The sequence below is a fragment of the Alligator mississippiensis genome, chromosome 8, assembly GCF_030867095.1.
Source record: "Alligator mississippiensis isolate rAllMis1 chromosome 8, rAllMis1, whole genome shotgun sequence".
Taxonomy (NCBI): Eukaryota; Metazoa; Chordata; order Crocodylia; family Alligatoridae; genus Alligator; species Alligator mississippiensis.
In genome coordinates this window covers 80,977,056-80,984,065 of record NC_081831.1, presented here as the reverse complement: position 1 = coordinate 80,984,065, position 7,010 = coordinate 80,977,056, and the positions used below count along the sequence as shown (strand labels likewise).

General features: G+C 44.3%; 1 long non-coding RNA gene across 1 annotated transcript; it reads left to right on the top strand.

Annotated features, from left to right (window-relative positions):
- The first annotated feature begins 2,892 nt into the window (after positions 1-2,892).
- Positions 2,893-6,776, top strand: LOC109284422 (uncharacterized). The gene is made up of 3 exons (XR_002091875.2): positions 2,893-3,093; positions 4,672-4,781; positions 5,638-6,776. It is a non-coding gene; the product is annotated as an uncharacterized LOC109284422 (long non-coding RNA).
- Positions 6,777-7,010: the final 234 nt, after the last annotated feature.

The window sequence follows — 7,010 nt, the reverse complement described above, 5'->3', positions numbered from 1 at the left end:
GCCCATGGGAATATGCATGCCCCATCCCCTATCCTGGAGCTGACACAGAGCAAAATTCACGGCCCAACACCCCCCTGCACACTGCTATTTGCCCCCAGGTATAGCTGGACTGCAGCAACACCATTGTTTGCATAGCCTTCTGCAGTACATGCTCTGATGGGCTAACCTGGCCTATCCACACGTATCCCCAAATCAGCAAGAATTTGCCACCCACTTCCAAGAGGCACAAGCCCCAACTTTCCCTTCTCTTTTATTCTCTTCCTCAGCAAGCAACAGACTTTTTGGGAGCTGAGTTTACCAGGGGGATGGGGCAGGGATTATTGCTTCCTAGACACACTGGCACCCAGCATGTTTGCAGAAGGAACTTCCAGCTAGGAGCAGAGATTTGCATATTCACTCTAATCAGGCTTCAAACAAATGCAAAGGAACTGGGGAAATTAGATACCTGTTGAGCGACCAAGCAGCCAAATTAACATCTGCAAAAACAAATGCATCTGATCAAACTCACCAGCATGAGCTGCGGGTGGCATGATGTAGGGCGTGAAAGAGGGGGTCTGTCTCCACTCGCTATATGGCCACGGGCAAGTGGGTCTGTCACTCAGCAGGACCCTGAGGCCCAGATACAGATGTGCCTCTCTCCTCCGCAGATATGAGTTTTGGGTAGGGCTGGGTCCAAATTCTCCAGCAGAACCAGCTTTCAAGGGAAAACTAGCTTTCACCCATGTGACGTTTTTAAGCAGAAAGCATCTGACCTTTCCACCAAAAACATGAACTTTCTGCCAAAAAACTCCCCCCCAATGGTGGAAAACCAATGCACTTTTGACGAAAATCCAAGCATTTCAATTTGGCTGCGGTGCCTCGCAGGGACGGTGCTTTGGCATCTGAGACTCGGGGATACGTCACCATCGCTTAGCAAGAGTGGTGCATTATGGGAGACCGAGTCCAGCCTAGGGTGGAAACCCATCTCACGGCGGTGCTGGAGGCCCGTGGACACCAGCTGCTCAGAGGCACTGCACCAGCCGCCTCTCCCAGGCAAAACTTTGCATTTGTAGTTTTTCCTTCAGAAAAAAAAAAGCATTGGACAGAAACATTCAAACAAGGAATTATTTTGTTTTTATGGACCTTTTCAATGGGAAAAATTATTCTGATTTTAGGGAAAGGAGGTCACTGAGCTTGCATTCAATGCACGTATTTGAAGTTGGCTTTTCACATTTGCTTGCTAGCAGCACAATGAAACAGTCTGTGTTTCATGGTGCCCATACCTGTAAATGTTTGGGCTGCGTTTCAGACCTGCCTAAGGCTCCCCTCCAGGTAAGAGCCCAGCCAGCAGACATGGCTTGAGAGGTGCTACCTTGCTTTTCAGTGATGTTGAGCTAGCTGCATTGAGCAAGCACAACTGACACACTGACTCTTTCTGCACATCACGGCAAGCTTCGAGATATCTAGACACCCAACAACCACTACTTGTACACAGAAATACAAACCCTCCTGCTCTAAGAAGCTGCACTCCACTTGCTTATGAAGGGTGCATCTACACATGCACTTTAATGCGCATTAGACTATTTTAATGCACATTACAGCATCCCTAAAAAATCATGCTATTTAGTTAATGCACATTAAAATAGACTAATGCACATTGAGTGTCACTTAAAAACTGTGCTCTTTGCTAATGAGCATTTTCTTTACCTTTTCATCCTGCAATGTGCCGGAGATTTGGTGGGTTGGAGCAGACTCGGTTAATCAAGTCTGCTCTGCACGCAGGCTGACCTGCACTGTGCTGCTTCGTGTGCAGTTGTATAAGCAGCAAAATACATGTCAGCGTGCAGAAAAAGGCAGCGGTGCATTTTGGAACTACAACACCTCTGATGTGTTTTAGTTCAAACGTGCGCCACCACCATTTTCTCAGCGCTGACACACATTTCTATGTGTTGCAAGCATGTGTACAAGTGCCTGGAGCTACTGGATTTCATGTGCATGAACTAAAGTACATTAATGCACCTATAGATATGCCCAAGAGACTGCTGGGGAAGCTCTCCACATAGGAGCTGGACATACACAAGCAAACTGCAAGTACAAGAAACTACAACTGGCTGTGAGTCAGGTAGATTCACCATTGGATCCTGGCAGCACATAGTATTTGATCAATTAAACTATTGCTAGAAAATCCCTAAAGAACTAAGCTTACAGGGCAATAGAGACCACCCCATGCAATGCACACAAAGTAATACAAGAGACATAACGTGGGATGTAGGAGGTGCAGATCAAGAGGTGTTTGCAAGGTTAGCCACTGTCCAGGAGCAATGGACTATGGTTAGATACAAGATCTTCATCCCAGGAGCATTTCCTGCAGCTAGAACGTGCTGTCCAGGGGGAATGAGGACAAACCTGGCCTACACAGAGGGCTCAGATGAAGCGCTGGTACCACAGAAGTGCCCCTGAGTTGTGGTCACCACTTATGGAGTCGGCATTCCCAGATGGCAGCAGAAGTCCTGCAATGATCTTGTCTGCTAGAGCTTTGCTCTCCAGCACCCTAATCCAAAGATCCCAACAAGCCTATATGAAAACCATCATCAAAAAGCCACTGATACGTCCCCGTCTGAAGCAGACCACCACAGCTGACCGGCAGCACATCGTTCCGTTTTACAGCACGCCAGGACAGGAAGCGAAGATGGATACATCATCTAGTTGAAATGAAAAAGTAGGCAAAATGTAATTATAATTACCCAAATTGGAACTTTGCCAGAACATCAGGGCTAATAGCCCTGCTCTTGCAAAATGTGCCATGGGATTTCTAACACTCACAGGAGGTCAGGACCTTGGTTTTACATCTCATTTGGAAGATAATGAAGAAGTCCCCCATTTATTTTTGGTCCTGTGGGATATAGGGACAAATTGCACGTGTCAAAGGGCGCAATGACTTAGAAACATAGACTGCTTTGTTAGAGAGATGGCAGGGATCTCGGCGCACTCGAACAAGCGACAGAAGGAAAACAGGCGGCCCGGCGCGAACGTGTGCGCCTCTATGCAACTCCTGTTAATATTTCAACTTTTTTCTGAATCGGCTGTGACTTTAGTGACATTGCTGAAAGGAAGGTGAGTCTTTTTTCATGCGAGTTATTCTTGCTGTAAAATATATTTGGAGGGAATGAGTTTATAAAGCTATCGCTGAGATAATTGGCAAGGATACTCCGTTCTCCCGTGAAGGTTACGGTGTGGGTTACAAAAGGGTCTTCGTTTTAAAAGTGGAAGGATGAGAAATTAATAGATCTTGCAGTGTCAGTCCCAAAGCAGATGATCATGATAAACTGGAAACAGCCACACAGTGGCTTTCTTCAAGCGACAGAAAGGAGGGGTGGGAAGAGAGACATATCAGACCCACGGGACTTACGTGAGTTCAAACCGAACACCTCTACGGAACATGAGCACAGCGATAGCCATTAAAAAGTCAGTGCAAGCTGAGATACTGCAGATATTACCTTACCTAAGAAAAGGAAATGGATTCAGAGTCTCAAGAGCCCGGCGTATTTATTTCCTTTGCTAGGAACGGGAAAATATGGGAGGGCCCCTCTGTTTCAGGCTTGATAACTGCTGTCTTCTTAATGGCCGCTACAGTCCAGGCTTATAATTATTTTATTCTTTCCCAAGGCTGATTACTTCCCTATTAGAATCATTTGTATGGACCGCATCACTCCTCATTTCTGCTAGCCAGAGCAGTATTATCCATTTTATAAAAGCACCACATAAAGTGTTATAAGGCATTCATGCCTTATAAAACTATAGAAAAGTTTTTGGACAAGAAAAAGGATTGGCAAGGTCTTTTCTGTAAGGTCATTAAGTGCATATTGGCTAGCGTATGGATGGAACTGCTGGAGTAGATAAAGAACTGGCTTGGATATTGATGAGAAAGGGTAGTTTTAAGTGAAAGCAGTTTGGGTTGCAAAGCGTAGCCTGCCACAGCGATCAATATTGGAATCAGTTTAATTAATTTGTATAATCAATAACCTGGAAGAATGAAGGCACGGTCCAGCGATGCAATTTGTTTATGGAACAAAACAATTGCAGAGGATCTGTCAGCATGGAGGGTAATGCAACTTGGCGGGGGCCTGGAAAGACCAGGGAAAGGTAGGGGACATACGCAATTCAGATGAGACCAAGAAAAAAAGCAAAGAATGATAGTAGCAGCCGGTAAAAAACAAGGGAGTCCAATCTCAGTGGTCACACAGAATAAGATGCAGAGATTAGCAACGGGCAAAACTTAGCCCTTCAGTAATGAGAAAAGCAGACAAATCTGGAATGACTGTAGATAAAGCAGCCGTAGGCCAAGAAATTATTCCATGTTTCAGCAGGGGATCAGCAAAGATGGTGAGGTTGTGTGCACTGGCCCTTGGTGTGTGTGTGTGTGTATATGCATATATATATATATACACATACATACATACATACACATACACACACACACACATATATATGTATGCGTGTGTGTGTGTGTATACATATATATACATACACACATATACAGATTTTATATATATATATGGGACACAGTGAAAATGGTGCAGGGAAAGCAGAGCTGTAAGATGCTGGTGGGATATCCCTGACACGGGATGGACTAGCATAGATTAGCAAAAGCACGGGTATGGTTGATCAGTACAAACTGTTTTTAAAAATTAGGTTACCAGCTGGAGAGAAAAACATTGCTCAGCTCGCTCAGAAGAGAGAACAGTCACCAGCGGGTCTCCCCTTGGTCTCGGATGAGCAGCGTTTTGCACTCGCAATCACAGGTATAAGCAAATACAAGCGTCTCTGCACAGACATTAGCCCTGGCTCAATGGAGTCAGCGAGTCTGTGGGTCGACAGGGCTGCAAGGAGCCCATCTTGTGGGGGCACCTCCTCTCAATGTCACTCTGGCATTGCAAGGAGTTTTCAAAAGCTTCTCACAAGCCAAATTCTCCTGCTTTGTACCCTGGAAATGTGGCATCCCAAGAGCAATAGTGAGTTGCCTTAGGGAAGGATTTGGATCTCAGATTCTCACTGGCCATGCCTACATGTGTATTTAAGGCAATGTAGGTGCACGTCTACATGTGGCATGCTAATGTGCATGAAGTCCTATTACACTTTAGGTGCAAATAGCTAAGCTGCGTTAGTGTACATGCAGATGCGCTAATGCACATTAACACATCCATTGATGCTCGCCATGTTAATGCGCATTAGCACATCTACATGTACGCTAATGTGCTTTAACTAATCACACCTAAATCTGTTACTTCCTTTATGCCTTGATATTTGCTTAAATCACCATATTTAAGATGCATTAAGGGCGTGCATGTGTAGCACACCCTTAATGTGCCTTAAATTGGGCTAATGCACATTAAATGAGCACATGTAGACATGTCCACCCAGGATTTCAAAGCGCAAGCTGTCTATGAAGCACGGTATGGCTAATGCCACCCAGCTCACAGGAGCAGAAGGAGGTCCTGGGAGCTCCTGCAGGATGAGCATCATGGGGAAAACACGCCTGACCAAAAGATGAATACATAGCAGTGCAGCCTCCTGTTCCTAAACAGAGAGAGAATATTTGAAATTAACATTCATTTTTATAAGGGGGGAAAAAAATCTTGTGCATTTTCTGATTTCCAGACGTTGTCACCCAGCTTCAGATCGTCTCTGAGTGGAAGGAAGGCACAGCCAGACTCGGGGATAATTATTACCCTGACAAAGATGTTATTCTTGCATCCAGAAGGAGAGTTACAGCAGCACAGCTGTCTCCAGTATCGAGTGAAAGCTTTTTTTCCATGTTACAGTTCAAATGGCAATTAATTTTCTTGATAAGTTTAAACTAACCTTTATTTCCGAGAGGAAAAGAACTTGTTGTACAAAACGTCTCCTAACCTGACATTTACTAAGTATAATCGGGTACCTTTTCTGGAAGCAATTAAAGGTACTTCTTACGAGCCTCCCGCAGCATTGCTTGCATTTGGCTTAAAGCGCCGCTGGGCATATCGCCCCCTATGGCGCGGGCTGACTGAGCGTTTCGGTTACGACGACTCGTTTTCAGACGCTCGTCCTTTTCTCGAAGCTTGACCTTTGTGGCTGAACCCGGCAATGCTTCCTCTACATCGGGGGAAATTTCCTTCTGAAAATTTTTATCTTATAATTGGCCCATTTTCAAGCACAAAAGACATGGGCAAATGCAAGTTTCCTGCCGGATACATTTTGTTGTAATCCTTTTTTTGAATAACCTCTGGCCCCGTGAGGAAGGGTGCCGAAGAAGTAAGATCCTGATGCCTGCCTTTACAATCTCGACCTTCTTTAAGTTTGGGGGTTGCTGAGAGGGGAGTTATTTCAAGGTAAATTATCATTTCTAGAGCCCTTTGAAGAGGAATACATGCTGTAGAGATGCTCAGTACTATTTATGATACTAAAGGGTCTATTTATCTTAATGGAAACTTTTTTGGGCCTTTTACAATAATGCATTCTGCCTTTTTAATCAGCAAAGCCATTGTAATTGTAGACATATGCTGCTTGCAAAGAATGCTAAAATAAATCATTCTAAACCAGAGCAGCTAATCCAGCAAAGATCCAAGGGGATAGTTTGTAGGAACAAGTCTTATTTGGGTCTGCTTATGATTTTCTTACCAAGTATTTTGTCCATGAACTAGGGAGTATGTGTGACTCATGAAAAAAAATAAAAGCAGATATCTATGAGGGTTTTGTACAGGCAACCAAATATTAATAAAGATGATATAAGGAAGGTACCTCTGGTTATAATGCATGCCCTTTAAAAATTCTTGATCTGAAAGTGAATAAAGAAAAAAACGGGTTTTTTGCAAAAATCTTGTTGGTCTAATAAAAGATACCATCTCTACTATGAGTCCTGATTGCCTTTTACAGTGAGGACCAGGATGTTTAATGTTATTTGTGCAAAAAGAAACCAGCTAGTGTCAGAGGGAGATCCAACAGATGAGAGGCACCTCAGGGTCCACATGGTAGGTATGTGGACCGCATCAGGC